General features: G+C 38.5%; 1 long non-coding RNA gene across 1 annotated transcript; it reads right to left on the reverse strand.

Annotated features, from left to right (window-relative positions):
- Nucleotides 1-4,067: 4,067 nt before the first annotated feature.
- LOC134299672 (uncharacterized) lies at nucleotides 4,068-11,987 on the reverse strand. Its single transcript, XR_010006936.1, has 2 exons — nucleotides 11,339-11,987; nucleotides 4,068-4,498 (listed from the first exon to the last, which is right to left on the reverse strand). It is a non-coding gene; the product is annotated as an uncharacterized LOC134299672 (long non-coding RNA).
- Nucleotides 11,988-18,414: the final 6,427 nt, after the last annotated feature.

Raw genomic sequence — 18,414 nt, forward strand, 5'->3', positions numbered from 1 at the left:
ATTCTGATCCTATTAAATTAGGGAGGGGTGGGGGCAAATAAACATATGAGTCACCAATTATACGCAGTTAGATTAAAAAGCCCTTGCTAGTGTGAGCATAAAGAGAAAGTGGATATCTTTTCAATTTTTATAGTCCCTTAAGCGAATGGTCAATTAATCTTGATGATGATAAAACTGCTAAAGTGGAACGCCTGAGTCCTTGCTCAATGATGTGTGCATTTTGCTCAAGCCCAGTTCAAATACAGCCTGATTTGTGACTGATAACTCTGTCGGGTTGTGATCATAGCCAGATACATCATCACACACTTAATGACAAGATATCTGGCTTAGTCACAGAGAAAACAAACATTCAAAATTAGCCTAAACCAAAATCCTATCAAAGAAGGAAAATAAACAAATGGTGAGGCAACTGTTTAAAAATAAAACCTTGGGAATTTGGGGAGATATTTAAAAGGATGTCAGGTTTCTTTCTTTCTTTTTTGCAAAATGTAGTACCAACTCCTTGGGTTTCCTATGTAGAGAGTTCAGTAAACATGAAGCAAGGATATAATATAGAAAATGTTGAGGTGCCATATCTAACCATATGTTGCATAGGTTGCTATCCATTTTAGAAATGTGAGGATTATAAATGCATTTCCTGGAGAGAAAAAATTAGCATAGCAGGCTCTTCTAGTTAATATGCTAACTTTCCCCTGGCACAGAATTTTTTTAGTGTGAGAAGCTTCATACATACAAATATGTACAGGAATTTTGGAAGACAGTAATGAGTGAAGTCACAATAATCTGACAAGTTATATATACAATTCAAGGTTGAGATTTTTCTTCTCATTTAAGCAGCTTTCATGGATAGATAATTTGTGGAAAATTATTTGGTGAGATGTATTGTTTATTTCTTGCCAAGCAGTCCAGCTTCTTGGCAATTGTGAGAAATATACTGTAATAATTCAGTGTGAGGTTCTTATCATTTCTTTTGCTTTTAGTTCTTTCTCTTGATCTTAAATCCTTGTTTTGCACTTCCTGTTGCAGGAGAAGGCCAAACTTAGCATGCACAAAATCTGACATATAAAATGCTTTGGGATTTTTTTTTTCAGATTTTAGAATTCTTGCATACATGATATATTTTGGGGATGGAAGATAAAAATGAAATTCATTTGATCTCCTACATCTTATCCATTTAGTTGAAGGTCATTTTATAAACAATATTTCTAATAGTAATGTGCAGACAAAAATTGTATACATGGAACAATCAGAAAGTAAAGGTGGCTTGTGAACAGGTTGTGAAACAGTGAGCTTTTTGCTTTTGCTTTTTGGTGTATTTCTTTGCCAAGTACTTTGCATTTTTATATCGCCATTTGTTCAGATTTTTTTCTTTTTTTATATAAATATGGACATTTTAGCTCTGTTTTTGGTTTTTGGTTTTCTCTCTTTCCCTTTTTGATCCTTTTTAAATCTCAGTTTTCCCACTTTCTATACAATCAAATGTTCTCACTCTTTCAATGTTAATTTACTCTATCTTATAAGGTAAAACTTCAATAAAAATATATATTAAAAAAAAGGAAAAAAAAAGAAAGTAAAGGTGTCACTTATGTCAGCCACACATATGGCAAATTTTGGATTTAAGAGTAATTTGGATTTTGAAATTCTGGACAAGGGATACTCTACTTATAGACATATTTTTCCTGCATGGATAGATTAGATGACCATTCATTGCAACTGAATTATGCACAGTGATGATAATTATGTTGATTATATTACATAGCACCATCAGTGAACACAGTACTTTAGCAGTAAAAAAACTCCAAAACTAAAATCCAGCCCTGCTAATTGTGTACAATCCAAAACACACACATACACACACACACACAAGCCATTTTAATCTGGTTTCAGACCTGGTAATGGAACAGGTATTTTTTTAGGTTTTATATTGTATTGCATTGGTTTTATTGTAAGCCGCTTTGAGTCTCTTTTTTTTTAGTGAGTAAAAGAGTGTAAACCATCATTGTCATCATCAGTGTGGTGTAGTGGCTTGAATGTTGGACCAGGACACTGGAAGACCAGTTTAAATTCTCACTCAGCCATAGAAACCCACTAAATGACCTTGGACAAGTCAGCTTCAGAAGAAGACAAAACTTCTTCTGAACAAATGTTGCCAAGACAACTCTTACTCAAAGGCACATATCAACAAACACAGAGAAGCATACAGGCATGCGATCAACCTTTGCATCAAGAGTACTCTATCTTTTTTTTTTTAAAGAAAAGGTATTTCAATTCAATTTACAATATTTATCTGATTTTTTGGGGGGACTATACATAGTAAAGGTAAAGGTTTTCCCCTGACATGAAGTCCAATTGTGTCTGACTCTGAGGGTTGGTGCTCATCTCAATTTCTAAGACGAAGAGCTGGCATTGTCCGTAGACACCTCCAAGGTTATGTGACCGGCATGACTGCATGGAGCGCCGTTACTTTCCCGCTGGAGTGGTACCTATTGATCTACTCACATTTGCATGTTTTTGAACTGCTAGGTTGGCAGAAGCTGGGGCTAACAGCAAGTGGTCATTCCCTTGCAAGTTCAGCAGCTCAGTACTTTAACACATTGCGCCACCGGGGGCTCCAGTGGGAACTATACATATACATATGTAATTCACTGCATAGCTATAAGTATACAGTAGAGTCTCACTTATCCAAGACTCACTTATCCAAGGTTCTGGATTATCCAAGGCATTCTTGTGGTTAATGTTTTCAATATATCATGATATTTTGTGCTAAATTCGTAAATACAGTAATTACAATATAACATTACTGCATATTGAACTACTTTTTCTGTCAAATTTGTTGTATAATATGATGTTTTGGTGCTTAATTTGTAAAATCATAACCTAATTTGATGTTTAATAAACTTTTCTTTAATCCCTCCTTATTATCCAAGATATTCGCTTATCCAAGGTTCTGCCAGCCCGTTTAGCTTGAATAAGTGAGACTCTACTAATAAAACAATTTATGATTACCTTTTCTATGCATAAAGATTTTGCATCTCTCTAATCTGAAATAACACCTTTAAGCTACACAAATAGATGTAATAATTACAGCTAGTGTTTTCGATGCTGAAAACTTAAATATTGCTCACTATTCGTTGAGTCCTGAATTACAAAAAATTGGTTAGAATCTGGTGTCCCTTACATGGCAACTATAATTTACTTTTGTGTCCTCATTTTATAAACAGGAATGTATTGTACCTTAATGTGCCCAATATTTACCTTGCATTTTGTAGCATTGCATACATTATATGCTTCTTTAATTGACATTCATACAAGGGAACTTGGAGCCTTCCCTGCGTAATCACCTCAAGGATCAAAATCTAATTGCTTTTCCACCCTTTTGGTTTGATTCTTAAAAATAATGAGAGTTTAAGAAAAGCTCAGCTCTCTTTTTTCAGTCTGACAAATGATGCTAATCCAATCCGCCTCAGAGGTCAAGGACCTTTTTGGTAACCCATCTAACCCATGGCTTTTTCTTCATATTCAGTGTATAAAGAAAACTTTTAGTTGACTTGTTCCAGAAAAGGAAATTTATGTAACTAGAATGCAGCTGGCAGTCACTAGCATTAACAGAACTTTGTAAAAATAAACTGTTCATTTCTGGGCATTTAGCAAGATGTTTTGTAAATAAGCACATTCCAAATCCATTAGGTTTAACAAAATGTGGTACAAGCTTAGGATGGCATGTGCATGTACTTTTTCTATGGATAGATGATGACTTTCTCAATGAGTTAAAATTCTGGTTTTCTCTGGTTTTATTTTTTCTCTCCCCCATCAATTCATCTGCTAGCCCAGACATTTTTCTATTTTTATTCTTTCTTATTTTCTGTGTTCTTCACTTCGTAACTATCTCCTTTCTCCCCACTTGAGTTTTATCTCATCAGTTCTCCTCACCAGTTTAGTTCAGTTACTATGTCAAAATTCTGGATTTCTCCACTAATTTCTGTGGGCATTTCTCATTTCTATCACAGCTGATATTTCAAAATAGCCTCTCAACAGAAACTAGAAAATGACACTCATCCAGACAATGAAACAGTCTTTTCTATTTTACTGGTTTGTCGATTGATGTATATATATAATCTATATATTTAATTTAAATCCTTCCTTCTCCAAGCTTTTCAGTTGTCGGTACTGTTGTCCCATGTCATCATGTTATTTCCAACTCATTTCATGGAGTTTTCTTGACCAGAATTGTTTGAAAAATGGTTGCTTTTGCCTTACTCTGAGGCTGAGAAAATATAACTTGCCCAAAGTCTCTCAATGAGTTTCCATGCTTGATTTGCACTCTGATCTCCAAAAAAGTCATATGTGTAAATAACTACACCATGCTGAAGCTTTTTACATCCATGTATTTGTTTCTTTGATCTTTTTGCTTGGTTTCAGTTTTCTTCCTTGCCATTTCTGTATTACTTGCACAGCTACTTCTGATGGGACTCCATCCATGAACTATGCTGGAAGCATCCTACGACAAAGCAAGAAGAACATGAGAGGCTTCCTGTGTTCTCATGAGGTAGAATGGGGAAAGAGCGGGGGAAGCTGCGCAGCCCCCCATTAAATGGAGAAGGGGCAATGCAGGGGCGTGAGGGGATAGGTTCCCATGCTGTCCACCCGATTTGCCCTGCTGCTCAACAAATGTGCCAGCTCAGGACCTCAATTTGATGAGTTACTATACTTCATGCTATGCCTTTGTTTGGCTGGTTTTTTTGGGTGCTGGTGGGGAGAGGGATTGGTCAACTTACACTCAATTATTGTCTGTCTAAATTCTTTGGGTTTACCTAAGCTTTCTGGTACCTCCTCCTTGCTGCTCAATAGCCTCGTTGTTAGCTCTAACAGAATTCAGGAGCCAAAGAACTGATGAAAGTTCATAGCAAAAGGCCATTTTGTTGAAATTTACATGAATTTATATTTAGGGGCAATCCTCTGATAGAGCAAATGGGACAATGAAAAGCTCTGGAGAGGTGTTGATCTTGTCCTTAGTTGAATCACTATCAATATGTGCTGATTGATCATGTACAACATGCTTGATGTAATTACAATGTTTAATGGTAAAAAATGTTTTAAAAATCATTCATACCCTCCTACTTTCTGCCAACCAATTAAAAATGATTAACGTGGAAATATTCAAGATTTTTGCAATTACGTTTATTTTGAAGCAAGTGTTCAAGTAAATATGCTTAGGCATGTATTCTTTGGCTCATATTTTTACTCTCTCCCACAGAAAATCGGTGAGACTTCAGTGGACTTTGGTAGATTGCATGTCCCATTTGCTACTTACTATGTGGTAACTGGGAATAAAAAGGAAGGCAGTGACTCCATGATTTCTCCTGAAGAATAGCATTGTGTTCTATCAATAGGTCCTTTATGTTGACATGTCAAAAATCACTATGGTTTGACACCAATCATTCCAACTGCAAATATCATTCTTTTCCTTGATAGCCTTGCCCTAGTAGGGTCAAGTGAATTCATGAAGCTAAGACCATGAGTGGAAATAATGCACATGCACTGAAGTGGAAGGGGCGAATACAGGACCCTAGTCAAAGCAATTCATTAACACAGATGTAGCTAATCATCATTACATTGACTGTTGCTGAGTAAGAAATGGCATCTGGACCTCTGTTGTCTTGTAGTAAAACAGATTTCTCAGCTTTTTGGCTAAGATGTAATGATAAAAGATGGAGATTTGTTAGTCAAAAACATTGTAGGAGGAAAGACGTTCACTTTTGATACATAGGAAATCTGTGCACCAGCAAGCTTGGTCTTGATGAATATTCATAATATTATAGCATGCCAGGCTGCAATCAGGGCAGGATTCATTGTGTTTGGCCTAATGCAAGCAAGGAAGATTGTAAAAATAGTGAAATCTACAAATAGCATTTAAATTGCCCCAAACAAAATAATCTACACAGTACTAACTAATATATAGGAATCTCCAGCCAAAGTTGAAAACTTTTAACTCTTCACATCTGACTGTGACAAAAAAAGTTTGATTTTATTATCCTAGCACTTGAATATATCTTCCATTTTAAATTTACTTTCATGTGATGTATTTGATCTATCTCAAAAACAAGTCAGAAATTCTTTATTAAGATTACTAAAATTGTGTAAACACAGGCTGTTGTTCAGCCAGAATTTTAGAATAAGTTGAAGGTTACAAAAGTGTAAAGCATGTGGTGGACATCATTGTGACATGTACATTATTGTGACTTGCAGGTTGCACATTATTTAGCTGCATGTTGATTGTGTATGCCTTGCATATTGTGCATGATACATAAATGTCACAAAACTGTTGTAAGTTAACGCAGCATAACCGCAGCATAACTCCATGAGCAGAAGGTTTAATTACATTTCCCCTATGTACAATTTCAGTGATAGAGTTCAGACGCCTGACATAAAACCATCACGTTTCTAGAGAATGATTAGATTATAAATGAAGTTGGGCAGCATAATCTGATCTTTCTTAATGTTTTCTACATTTTGCTAGAGATATATTTTCTTTTCATTGGGCTGTCAGGGCAAAGGGTTCAGAAGGAATTGTACATAGAAGTTAGCCTCTTGTCCATTAATATTACAAATAGGGAATCCAATCAATATTAGATGCCTGCCTGGGATTTTGGGAATATAAATCCAAAAAGACATGGATGGCCAAATGTTTCCCTACCCCTTGACAAATTAGATCAGTGGTTCTCAACTTGTGGGTCCCCAGGTGTTTTGGCCTACAACTCCCAGAAATCCCAGCCAGTTTACCAGCTGTTAGGATTTCCGGGAGTTGAAGGCCAAAACATCTAGGGACCCACAGGTTGAGAACCACTGAATTAGATGCTCATTGGCCTAATAATCGACTTTTTTTCCCGAAATCAGGTGTCATTCTCCACTTCTGAAGGCTCTTTTCAGCTCTTCATTTTCTACATTTTGTCTCCTGATGTCTTTCTTATCATTTGGGCCAATAAAAAAAACCCATGTAGGCCGGTCACTTTAGTTGCTTCAAGTTCTAAGAAATGCTTGAAGTGTGTATGTCAGCCATCATACACCACTGAATCTATATCCATGCTAGCTCGAAGACTTTCTAATCTTTTTAAAAGGCCAATTTTTTGTGTTTGAAGAAAAAAGCGGCAAGATTCTTCCGTTTTCACTTACACTGAGATGGCACATGAAATGTATTGTGTGAATTTTCCTTTAAGTCTCCTGTCAATTTATGTGACCTTATGAATTGCACGGGATTTTCTTACCACCTCATCAGACACGCTGATTTGCCCATCATACACAACTTGCTCTCCACTTTCAACACAGAACCCATTACACTTCTGGCTGGGCTCCATGCCACTGCGGCAACAGGGGAGGCTTTCCATTTTTCCTTTGAATCAACAGGAAGGAGCTGGGCGGTGATGGGGTCCTAGGTAAGTCAGGCGATGTGAGGTGTGCAGCAACAGGTTCTTCATGCTGCCTGCCAGAACCCCATGAATATGCCACAATGCGTGATGAATCCTTACACTTTGTGATGAGGTCCTATGTCAATTAATACTCAGAGGGGGTTAGGCTAGTTCCTTCCTCTGAAATATGGATACTGGCATCTGGTATTCATTGGCTATATCCCATGGTTTACTTCATTTAACTTTCAAAATCTGGTGCTTTTAGGGTACTTAGGCTGGCATATGAAATAGTTATACATTATTTGTTTCTCTAAGAAATGCAGTAGTGAGAGGTGCCTATTGCTATGCCATTGAGTCTTACAGATTCTCAGCAAACATTTCGGGGACTTCATTTCCAGTTTCCCAGCATTGCCATAACCCATAAGATAACCCATAAGTAGGCCATAACCCATAAGTAGGCTTACTGCACTCAATAGAACACCTTCTGCATAAGCAATTTGAAGTTTGACTTCGCAGCATTTCTCCAGGGCATCGCCATACTTTTCTGATGCCTGTGCTGTGAACATTAAAGAATGGTGGGATTGTGAAATCTAATCTGTTGCCAACATATCTTCGGGTTACCTTTGAGAAGTCTTTGGAGACGAACAGGTTACCTCACTAATGACCATGACTGTAAAAGGAGTAAGGTCAGGCAATTAGATTATGAGTCACACATGCAGTGCTGGCTTCAGCAGTTTTAGAGTAGCTACTCTATACATCCATTTCTGCTGCTGTCAACTGAATGCTATATTATATATAATCAAAGCAACCAAGTAACAGTTTTAAAGGCTTCTTTAAAAAAAAAAAACAACACCCAGAAGGTGTGCACTTTAGCCCATTTCATCACTCATAGCTGCTGCTATGAAACAACTTAATGTTTCTGTGTTACCTTATAATGATACTTTATAACCATTCTTAGTGGTATGTCCTTTGCACAGTGTTTTGCTGTTTATAATAAGCACCCAGCAAATACTTCTTTATTCGTTGTTGTGAATAATGAAGAAGTGGACTGTGACATTTGGCTGATTCAGCACAAGGCAAATGGCACTCCCATCCAATTCAAATGCATGGTATTTGGATCCAGCTGCCTGGCAAAAATCCGACCCCACCTTCTTGTGATACTGGTTGGATAACCAACCAATGGGGCAACGGTTTGCAATGATAGGCGGTGCAATGCGCCAGCTGCAGTACAAACAGTTGCATCAACCTGTCAAAACCACAAAAGTTTTTTTTGAGGAATGCCCAAAAGAATGCCATGTGGAAATGACAGGCAAAGTGGACCCTATGTGGGATAAACCCTAGGAGGAGGAGGAGGAGGAGGAAGAGGAGGAAGAAGTAGTTAGAGCCAGCCAAGTTATGGCAGGTAACACACAAAACCCCAGAAGTATTTTCTTCCTTGCAGTTCAAATTCAACAAGAACACATTAAATAACTAGGCATGTGTTGCTTTCCCAGACACCCCGTCTCTTCTGGCCAATTCATCTGCTATACTCTTCCTAATGGCAGGTCTCTTCTTGCTATCACTGATCATCCCATTCCCATGCATTTCCTTCCTCCTTAAATTTTAGAGAGTCATTTTTGGAGGGAGACAGAAGACGTCTACTTCGAAGCTCATACAGAAGACTCCTCTCCTTTCTGAAGCATGGCTATGAATGAAAGGACCCCCCCCCCCCAAGCTAAGCTAAACTTGGGTATTTGGGGACAGAGGGGGTAAGACATTCATTTGCTCTAACACAGATCTCAAGATGGGCTGTGCAACAGATAGACACAAAGTCAAAGAAAGAGCTGGGTGTCCTGTAATGTGTCATTTCTCTAATTCCCCCAGAACATGGTTTAATTGGAAACATAAGGGAATGAGGATTGATAGATTATTGTAGCATTAACCCAAGGCTGGAGCTAAAATTGCTGGAAGAAACATTAACAACCTTAGGTATGCAGATGATATCACTCTGATGGTTGAAAGTGAGGAGGAGCTGAGGAGCCTTATCACCAAGGTGAAAGAAGAAAGTGCAAAAGCTGGGCTGCAGTTAAACATCAAGAAAACCGAGATTATGGCAACCAGACTGATAACTGGCAAATGGAGAAAACATGGAGGCAGTGACAGACTTTTATATTTCTAGGCACGAAGATCACTGCAGATGCAGACTGCAGCCAGGAAATCAGAAGACGTCTACTTCCTGGGAGGAGACATCACACTGTCAACGAAGGCCCGCATAGTTAAAGCCATGGTATTCCTCATAGTAACTTATGGATGCGAGAGCTGGACCATAAGGAAGGCCGAGCAAAGGAAGATAGATGCTTTTGAACTTTGGTGCTGGAGGAAAATCCTGAGAGTGCCTTGGACTGCAAGAAGATCCAACCAGTCCATCCTCCAGGAAATAATGCCTGCCTGCTCACTGGAGGGAAGGATATTAGAGACAAAGATGAAGTATCATCATGAGAAGACAGGAAAGCTTGGAGAAGGGAATGATGCTGGGGAAAATGGAAGGAAAAAGGAAGAGAGGCCGTCCAAGGGCAAGCTGGATGGGGATGGTATCCTTGAAGTGACTGGCTTGACCTTGAAGGAGCTGGGGGTAAGCGATGGCTGACAGGGAACTCTGGCGTGGACTGGTCCATGAGGTCACGAAGAGTCGGAAACGACTGAGTGAATGAAGAAGAAGAAAAAGTATGATGGAAATAGTTTCTGTACACATTTTCTGACCTCTAACTAGAATACAAGTGAATGTGTGTTTCAGATATGTATATCAATGCCCTTAGGATATTAAACAAAATTCAATGGCAGAATTCTTTTGTGCACATTTCTGCATCTGATCTTTTAGGAAAGTGGCTTTTTTTATCATGCCTAGAACATTGGTGAGCCACTGATATGACATGTTCCCATTCTAATCTCCCAACAAATGGCGGGGTGATGAATTGCGATTCACCAGATGTTCTTGTGCTGCATATCCTGTAATCTCTGGGTAGCATAACAAATGGAGAATAGTGCTAGGAGTTGCAGTGCAGCATCTGGAAGGACACACTTGCATATTCTCCAGAGTTTTTCATCTATGAAAGGTTTATCAACCCTTGATACACCTATAGGTGAGGTGGGCAAAATATAGTTTAAAACAGTTTTTTGGTCTTCCAGTTCTCCCAAGCCACCAGTTTCAATGTAGGGGCTCTTTTTGTCCTAAAGGGGGGATTATTTACCCCAAATGCTAAAACATTACACCAAAATATGACTGCAATTCTCTGCAAATGCCAAAAACGGACCAAAATTAACAGCCAGGAGTCAATTCAAGGTGAGTTTAGGATTCATTGCCTGTGTAGATTTGTACTAGTTTTCCTTGTTGCCATTTCTGATTTATTTTAATGTTAAATCAAAGCTATCATAGCAATTCTCAGCAAGTATTATTCTTAGGTGATTTGCCATTGCTGAGATTGTAACTTGTCCAAGGTCACTCAATGGGTTCCCACAGCTGAGTGGGGATTCAGTCTCTAGTCTCCCAGTATCCTTGCCCAACACTCAAACCATTACATCACACTTAACTTAGTGGAAATTATTAATAATAAGACTTTATTTATATTATTTGTATTTCACCCTATCTCCCTGAGGGGGAAAATTGATGCCAATGTTTATACAGATAAAAACAACACACTATACAATTTTCTAAACACAGTTATTAAAGAAAAAAGTTTTTTGCATAATACCTTCGACATTAGAAAGGTTAAAAAGAAAATACTGGCAGAGAAATACCTTTCCTGAAGCATTCATCTATATCCTAGCTTAATGCTTCAAGTTCCATCATTAAGTGATATTTTTCTCAGAAACAAAAGTAATTAATTGAAAGATTTTACATGCAGAGCATTTTCAATGCAGGATTACATTTCAGGTTTTAATCAAAGAACAATATTTACCTTCCTTGTTTGGAAAGACAGTATCTCTGTTTTAACCCTGCGATGAGCCCTTTTCCACTGCAAAACACTTCTTTTCTTCAAAATATTATTTCTAGCCAATGAAAGCCCTACCAACTTTTTTCTAATCTCACGGTTGTCCTGCTCTGTGGCATTATTGTCTCTCTTAATCCTATCTGAGAGATAAAGACAGTGAGCTGCAGGTGGACATGTCTATTCCTGTTTGTTGCCTTCAGAAATGCTGAGTCACAAGTTAAATAGATAGGAGGAAAGACATGATGGAAAATGTCAATAACACTTCGCAGCTAAAGGATTACAGTCATCCCTCCACATTTGTGGTTTTGACTTTTAGAGATTTGATTATCCATGGATTTGATTAAAATGTTCTCTGTGGGACTCTTTAGGTCCTCAAAATGACTCCATGGTCAACTTCCTCCGGTCACGCTAAAGGAACTAAAGATTTCTAGATTCTCCAAAATGATTACATGTTCAGCAAAATGATCTAAAAATTTCTAGAGAGACTGAAAATTTTGGAAGCCCCTGCAATGTGCCTTGGTCTGAGGTGATAGTGGCATCACATGCTGGAGTCCAGAGGCCTATAACTTCACTGTGACACCCATTCCCAAGCATATTCATGACAATACATTTCTATAGCAGTGATTTTTAGAAGCCTATGGCTAAGCTCGGAATGAGCACTCATATTCATTAACATTATTTATGGGGACTGGTACAAGTGATCTCACATGCTTCAGATTTGGATTCTTTTTAGAGGAATTTCTACCTGTCTCAGGCCCTACTTGAATGGTGTGGAACCTAATAAATAAATACTATCTACTACAAACCAGGCTATGGTGTTTTTATTGGTCTTGCTGAGAGTGCTACTGACATTTCACAGTCATTAGCTGGTGGATACATACACACACACACACACACACACACACACAGAGAGAATTAACTATAATAGCCTTTGAGCATCCCCATTGCACATTTTATCTTCAAAGTGCCTTCACCATCCTAATTAATCCTCACATGCCAGAGATTTTGCACTGGCAATATGCCAGTCATCACTAAGCCCTGTGTGATGCTCCTTCCAAAAGACCCCCTTCCCTAAGAAGAACAAGAAATGTTTGAATGTAAAGGGTTCTCTCTGAATCCAAGACTATAACGGTGGTTGAAAGCATATCTTAAATGGACCACTGTTCACTCCCACAGAGCAAGGAGAAATTCTAGTCAGGTTTAATTCTTAGGAATAACGTCGATGTCTTAGAGACGTTAAACTGAGGTAGATTTTTGTCTATCAGGAATTGAGTGGTGTTTATGCCTATCTCCCATTTTGCTTTCTAATTCTGAAGCTACCTGGACCCGTGCCTGCTTGTGTAAGCAATGGCCAGGAAAGTGCCCCACATTTATATTATTTCCCTCAGCATAGTTCCTTGAATGTAAATTTTATATTTGACTCTTAAATTAAAAGTTGGAGTTCAGCAAATAATTTCTTGAATCTAAAGAAATTGCAGAAGAGCTTGAAAACAATGCTTTAAGTGTAGCTGAATGCTGCCAAAATATTGCCTGTTCCTCCTTAATGGCCCATAACATTTATTTAGGAAATCTACCTCAAGGCATAAAATTTAGCTCTGGTAAGTACAATGAAAATATACTCTCCCATGCTCTTTAATATCTACATGAAGACGATGAGTGAGATCATCTGGAGTGCAGTGCCACCTCTATGCAGATGACACCCAATTCCATTATTCTTTTCCACCCAATTCCAAGGAAGCCATCCCAATCCTAAACCAGTGCCTGATGATGGTAACGAATTGGATAAGGGAGAAAAATCTGAAACTCAATCCTAACAAGATAGAGGTCTTCCTGGTCCATCGAAAAGCCGATCAAGATAATAGGTTTACAATCTGTGTTAGACATGGTTACACCCCCACCCCCCTGAAGATGCAGGTTCACAGTATGGGTGTTCTCCTGGACTCATCACTGATCCTGGAGCCTCAGGTGTTGGTGGTGGCCAACTTAAAACTTGTGTGCCCGTACCTTGAGAAGTCAGATCTGGCCATAGTCCATGCCCTTGTCACATTCAGAGTAGATTACTGTAATGGCCTTTATGCAGGACTGCCCTTGAAAAATGCTCAGAAGCTGTGGCTGGTCTAAAGATCAGAGGCCAGGCTGCTTACAGGGAGCGAACAACCCCCTTATTACGGCAGCTCAATTGGTTACCAGTTTGCTTCCAGGAACAATTCAAAGTGCTGGTTTTAACCTTTAAAGCTCTGAATAGTTCAGGTCCAACCTATCTATTCGACCACATCTCTCAATATGAGCCTGCCTGAGCCCTGCGATCAGCTGGCGAGGCCCTACTCATGTCCCACCCCTGTCTCAGGTGTGGCTGGTGGGAACGAGACAGAGAGGGCCCTTTGGTGGTGGCTCCTCAACTCTGCAACTCTTTCCCAAAGGATATTAGAATGGCTCCTTCCCTGTTGTCCTATAGAAAACAAATAAAAAACTTTCTTTGAAAAGAGGCTTTTTGGGAAGATAATGGTTAACTGGGTTTAATGGATTTGATAGAATCATAGAATCATAGAATCATAGAATAGTAGAGTTGGAAGAGACCACATGGGCCATCTAGTCCAACCCCCTGCTAAGAAGCAGGAAATCGCATTCAAAGCACCCCCGACAGATGGCCATCCAGCCTCTGCTTAAAAGCCTCCAAGGAAGGAGCCTCCACCACGGCCCCGGGGAGAGAGTTCCACTGTCGAACAGCTCTCACAGTGAGGAAGTTCTTCCTGATGTTCAGGTGGAATCTCCTTTCCTGTAGTTTGAAGCCATTGTTCCGTGTCCTAGTCTGCAGGGCAGCAGAAAACAAGCTTGCTCCCTCTTCCCTATGACTTCCCTTCACATATTTGTACATGGCTATCATGTCTCCTCTCAGCCTTCTCTTCTGCAGGCTAAACATGCCCAGCTCTTTAAGCCGCTCCTCATAGGGCTTGTTCTCCAGACCCTTAATCATTTTAGTCGCCCTCCTCTGGACGCTTTCCAGCTTGTCAACAAGCAGTAATAGATTGTGACTATGGCAATGAGATGGAGGCAGTTTTTAATATAGTGAGTATTAATGCGGGTTTAATATGTATTGTTTTAGCGAAATGTCTATGTATTTATTATGGGTCTTGTATTTTTGAATTTGATGTTGTTTTTATGTTGAATGGCATTGAATTTTTGCCAACTGTTAGCTGCTCTGAGTCTCTCAATGAGGGAGAGAGGGTGGGATATAAAACAAAGTAAATAAATGAAATAAATATCTTAGGACAAGTCTCTGTTTAATACAGCAAAAATGAATTTGGATGCCACCTGTTTGTCTCACCCTTTTTTTCCTTGACAGTCACAACCTTTCTTTTCAGCAACTGATTGCTGTGCCCATCTTCAGGCACTTTTATTCAGTATTGGCATCTGAATTTTTAAAACAATTTTTTCACAGCTTTGTGAGATTTTTTTAAAGAGTCATCTCTAGAGCTTTCCTGTTACTCTGCTCCTGGAACTAGTCAAGTATCTTTAAAAGACCCGTTTGAACACTGCACATCATGACTGAGATCCTACATTGCATCCTGCGGAATGCCTTTGCTCAGATTGTATCTTCTAAGGCTACTGTCAAGCCTTGGGGAGCCCCACTGCAGCTATGAGGGAAAGTAAATGGAGGAGGCTGCAGCAGCCAATGGAAGAGAAATGCGATTGCTTTCCCCGCAGTCCAAGAGAGTGATCTCAATCCTCTTTCCCAGCTGCAACTGGAGCCAGCATGGGAACTACCTGGTTTTCTCTTTCCTTATCTCCAAAACAACTGTAGCAGGGCTTTAAAATATACAAGGGATGGAGATTTAGATGTGGCATGAACAGCCAGTGAACATATCCTTCTGCAGTGTCCAAAAGAAGACACACTTATGCATATCCTTTTGATGACATGCATTCGTATTACTAAGAGGACCCCAATGTATATTTTCAGAAATAAGGCAACTGTGCTAAATTTAATATCCTGTTTTCAGTGCACATTTTCTTAAATATTAAATACTAGCTGTGCCCGGCCACGCGTTGCTGTGGCAAAGTGGTGGTGGTATTGGTTACAAATAGTTGTGTAATTTTTATTTGACGTTATTTGTATTTTTTAAAATTAATTTTATTGTAAGTTATCTTTTTATTTATTATATTTTATTATTTTCTTGTATTATTTTTAGTTATTTTCTGTTATAGTATTTTATTGTATTAATTTTTTAGTGTTTTAAATTATTTTTTAGTGTTTTATTATTTTTTATTGGGTTGCTAGGAGACCAAGTTGGAGGAGCTTAGCCTTCTAACTGGCAGCAATTGGATAAAAGCAATTATTCCTCTCCCTGTAATTAGGACTGTAATTTTTCTTTTCTTTTTGTTGTATCAACCTAGAGGCGTGGATGATGGGTTGTATTGTCAAATTTCAAGGTTGGGGGGCCTGTAGTTTTGTTGTTTTGTGGGTCGCTGTGATGCCATCACTCTTTTATATATATAGATGTATAATGTGGACTTTATGTTTTTATCATCTCATCCTCAAGATCTCCAATATGCTCATTCTTAGATGAAAGGAAGAACTACTTTTTGGGGTAGAATGAGGGGAGGAAGGAAAGTTTTGGATAAAGAAAAAAAAATCAAGAGTCCACTGGGGCCTGATTCCAGTGCATTGTACTAGTCAAGGTGTTGTGGAATTTCGTTTGGACGCGGGTGAAGAAAGGAGACTGACAGCAGAAGTTGTCTTCAAGATAGTTTACTTTTGGCCAAGAGCAGGTGACAATGTTAGCTAATGCCCAGAAAACGCAATGCCACACCTTGCCTGTAGTGGCTTTCCAATTTATACAATTTTACAGAGCATGCGCAGAAGCTAACTGACAATGGAATTTGCTGACTATTACAATCCTTTTGGACATGCGTAGTTGCCTTGTAACTTATATAACTCATTACTCATCACATCAGGTGAAGTGTCCATAGTTTGCTCCACGTATGCACTATCCTCAGGTGACATGTTCATAGTTCATCCAGCAGCCAAATCATTACTATAGTTTGCATGACCTTACATTGTGAGCAAAGAGCAAATGTCAGGCAGAACATGTCCTGTCAACACTTTCATGGAAAAACAAGATTTTTGAGTAAGGGTCATCTAGGTAAGGGATTATTAGGGTCTTTAAATAAAATATTCAAGAGCTGCTACATTATTCCCCCCTTTTTGCAAAGCGATGGTTTACAGAAGCTTTAGCAAACCCATTGTTAGCATATATATTTATATTTGATCCCATGTTGTAATAACTTTACTTTTCAGCCTCATTCAGGCTTTCTGGTGGTGACATTTAATTTTTGGTTAAGAATTTTCAGTCCTCAGTAAGCTTCAGACCATTCTCAATTGATAAGGCAGACCCAATGGAAACTAAACTCCTATGTGTCGTCCCTGTATCAGGGGCTGGAAACACAAAGGAAAACAATATATCAATAAATAAAACAAGCAATTATCAATGGAAGTTGTTAACTATCCCTTAATTTCCAATCATGGGACAGAACCCCCTTTTGCTGATTGATGAACAATCCAGAACTACCTATGGTTGTATTATCATTTAACTCAGGTTTTTTTTTTATTTCAGTGTACAGCGTATGACCAATCCAATTATCAGCATTATTTTCACTCAAAACAGCATGCTAAAGACCAATATAATGAAAATTAGTAGCTCATTTGTGTCAAAAAGAAATCTCATATCTGGATCTTGAATTTGTTATCCGGAACAAACACTGAAACATAGGGTATTTAGGACATCTCGGCCCAAAAAGTGTATTTCAAGGCGCGGCTGACAGCAGAGGTGGAATTGTATATGTCTTGAAGACAATTTTCACACCAAAGTCACATTCCAGCCATCATTGCCTTATCTCTCATGTGTCTGATCCCAATGGCATCTAGGCCATCAGGGACATGTGAGAATATATTTTGAGGGCCTATGACAATACCTTGTAACCCTTTTAGAACAACCTCTGGATGTCATAACCAGAGCCAGCAGACATGATGAGCTCTCTCCTGTTTCAGGCTGTATATAGTAGAATAACAGTGTTGTGATCCAATTTCCCCTTACATCGTTAACATAGAACAAAATATAGAACATCTGTTGCAATTTCATATAAACTATCTTCATGGAACAATGTATGATTTGGGCCACCTGAGGTCAGCTTAGGTCCACTCAGACTTGTTTGAAAGGTATTTTCAGTATCCAAAAGCTTGTGTCTATAAAAATACAGAAACTTAAAGAAAGCAAGGGTCAAAACCAAAGTATCACTATAAATAAACAAAGGATATGATAGTTCACATATATCCATGGATTCACAGGTGCAGACTGTACGCTGGGCAAGACAGTGTGTCTTGTGGTAGAGTCTAGTCTTAATTTTTCTCATCCTTCTGCAGGTGTAAACAGGGCATATGTTGCGTCAGTATCTTCCAGTGTAGGTGCTGATAGGTAGGCACCTATGCAATCTTATTAGTAGTCTTTAGTCCTGAGGAATCCTGAAAATCAAAAATTATCTACCAATTTTTAATGCTGCCATTTCTCCAACTGTAGCCCACAATATTAGAAATATAGATTTTATCACCTCTTCTGTAGCTAGGTAAGTGAAAATCACAATACAAGTGTGCAGTATACACTTCTTTCATTTTCAGGTAAAACCTCATAAACATATTATCTGAAAGCCATCAAAATCATTGATTTGATTTATAAAAATCAACCTTTGGGTACTTTTGGTTAAAATAATAAAGCAATTATCTTGATTGTGTACCATGATTGTACTTAAAACTGCATTGTTAATTTTCAACATCTTTTGACAAGGTACCCTATAAGCCAAAAATTAAAATGAGCAAAGCCCTTAATGCTAGTGTAGGGCCATTGATCCTGGAGGCCCTTTCCATGAGTTTGAATGTCCTTCTTTAGTTTACCATGTCTCCATTCTCTCTTTTCTTCTTTTATTTATCATTATTTTGTCCAATCAAAACATATATACCCTGGAAATCCAGCATTTCCCAATAATTTTCATAC

This window comes from Anolis carolinensis, chromosome 1, assembly GCF_035594765.1.
Source record: "Anolis carolinensis isolate JA03-04 chromosome 1, rAnoCar3.1.pri, whole genome shotgun sequence".
Classification (NCBI taxonomy): Eukaryota; Metazoa; Chordata; class Lepidosauria; order Squamata; family Dactyloidae; genus Anolis; species Anolis carolinensis.